Source organism: Oncorhynchus mykiss, chromosome 10, assembly GCF_013265735.2.
Source record: "Oncorhynchus mykiss isolate Arlee chromosome 10, USDA_OmykA_1.1, whole genome shotgun sequence".
Lineage (NCBI taxonomy): Eukaryota > Metazoa > Chordata > Actinopteri > Salmoniformes > Salmonidae > Oncorhynchus > Oncorhynchus mykiss.
Window position 1 is genome coordinate 49,732,785 of NC_048574.1, and position 2,327 is coordinate 49,735,111.

General features: G+C 39.9%; 1 long non-coding RNA gene across 1 annotated transcript; it reads right to left on the reverse strand.

Moving 5' to 3' along the window:
* Positions 1–221: 221 nt before the first annotated feature.
* On the reverse strand, positions 222–1,872 carry LOC110534195. The gene is made up of 2 exons (XR_005034167.1): positions 1,373–1,872; positions 222–1,241 (listed from the first exon to the last, which is right to left on the reverse strand). It is a non-coding gene; the product is annotated as an uncharacterized LOC110534195 (long non-coding RNA).
* Between the last annotated feature and the right edge of the window lie 455 nt (positions 1,873–2,327).

The window sequence follows — 2,327 nt, forward strand, 5'->3', positions numbered from 1 at the left end:
ATTCAGCGATAGAGTGGGGATTGGAACCAGGTGTATGTAATGATGATGAGACAAGTCTGGGGTTGATGAGTGAAGGGCGTTTGCCAGCAGTAGGTTCGGCAGCAGCTAGAAGGCCAGTGACACCAAACGCCTGAGCTGGACAGGAGGGAACCAAAGCGAAGGCTGGTGTGACACCATGTGACTAAGATGAACAGAGTGGAAAAATACAAGACCTTCAAACAGCCAGTGGAAATGTACAGGTTTAATGCTCCTACAGCACGTGCATAACAAAGTTTAGCATTAAGAACTATTAAAGTAATTCTTCATTGCATTGTCTCTGCTATACAAACTTAAAAGAGGTTATACAGGATTTTTCCCTCACACTCCCTGGTTTTGAGACTCGTCAAAAATCATAGTAAAGAAATGTTAACACAAATAGTTAAAAACATAGGTGGATCAAACAGGAGTACATGCTTCATCAGTACACAACAGACCCGACCCGGGCCCAGCAGGGCTCTCCTTCCACAATGACCACTTCCACGAATACATTTACACGTAAATTATTTTATCTAACCCATAACACATTAATTTCTCCCTACTTATACAGTAATAAACATACAAAGAAAAAATTGCTCTAGTCAATTACAAAAAAATATTCATTTTCCAAATCTGAATTAAAACCTAATTAATTATTCAATCCAAATTTAGAATGACATTGCTCAGTGATTCACGTTGGTTCTATCACTCAAAGTTGAAACCCTCAACCTAGCACACATCGGCACTAGCAGAATGTACATTTACATTAAAATACAGTGTAATTATCTATAATTCTAGCATGAACTTTCTCATCACGGTTATAATTACAGATCAGTATCTCAATGCATTCTTAGTGTAATTTACTATGCATTTCACAGTGTGTAGACCTCCACGATCAACCTGATACCCCAAGTAACATTTTTGGACAAGCCTAATCAATTACAGTCACAGTTGACCACCCCCCTCCCTGGCACTCAATCTTTCTTCATTTTCAGCTTTAAAGTTCGACTTCCCAATGGCACACATGTTCAAAGTGGATGGCCCATGATAATCTCCCAATGTCTGAGGAATAATCAGATTTTCCCCAAACAGACTGATGTCTCACCTGGGCCGGATCCACCTTTACCACCCCTTATGTCTTGTCCATTTGCCAAGCAGTATTGGAATTGAGAAGTTTGGAATGGATCTCTCTCCATGCTCACTCCACGTGGACTCCTGTCGCTCTCCTGAGAGAAAAGGCACGAGAGAAAAGGCAGTTGATAGCGTCAACTGGATGCTGTGTACAGGTGCTGGCTCGGACTCAGGTCTCATTGTAAAAGTAGTGAAGGACCATCCTGAATGCAATTTTAACCATTACTTCAGCCAGTCAGAGGGGGTATGAGGTCCACACTGTCTGGTCAAATTGTCCATGCATCTAGATACCATCTGTGGTCACCTTCGGCATAACCCCAAAACAAGACAGATCAGAACAGTTTAGGGCATTTCTGTTTCAGGAAATCCAGACAAACTATTTACTATATGACAAATTATTACTTCTACCAATAGTATTAATACGACTTCTAAGACACATGTCATAGAGAATAACACATAGTTGAAATAATTTTATCTAATTGGCTTATACTCTCCCATCATATCGATGACCTCACCGCAGAGTTACAGGGTCAGGGAGGTAGATGGCTAATTCTTAGGGAGAAATATCAACCATCCAGCAGACCCAATCTGGTGAGATTTATATTAAAGCAAGACAGAAACAGAACAAACAAAACAAACATCCATCTACTTCTGCATATATCCTTTGATACACTAAATCCTTTTGCAGGCATGTGAACAAAACAATCTTCATATTTAACCAAAAAGCATCAGGGGACTGGTAATCCCCCCCCTCCCCCCCCCCCCCCCCCCGTTTTGACACATGATTCACATCGTGATTAATGTGTAAAAAAAAAAGCACTGCTGGTTAAACAAAAATAATAAATTGAATTAGAATTAATACCCTTACATTTGACCTTCAAATCAGTATTACATATGACCTTGAAATCACCACCCAATGTTGCTCACCTTTCCAGTGAGGGTGATCAAACCACACTAAAAAGTCAGGACAGAGGTCATTCAACCCCTTTGAGTGTTTTTTTCCCTTTCACCTCAGAGTAATTATTTAAAAACATTTCACACACCAGGTTTACATTGGGTTTTTTCAGTACATTTCTTATCAAAATAATTCACGTTGAATTAAAACTGTAATTTGTGTGCCCCTTAAGGTACATCCTCTCTAACCTGCGAAAACCCCACTAAAACCAAATGAAAAGACCCCA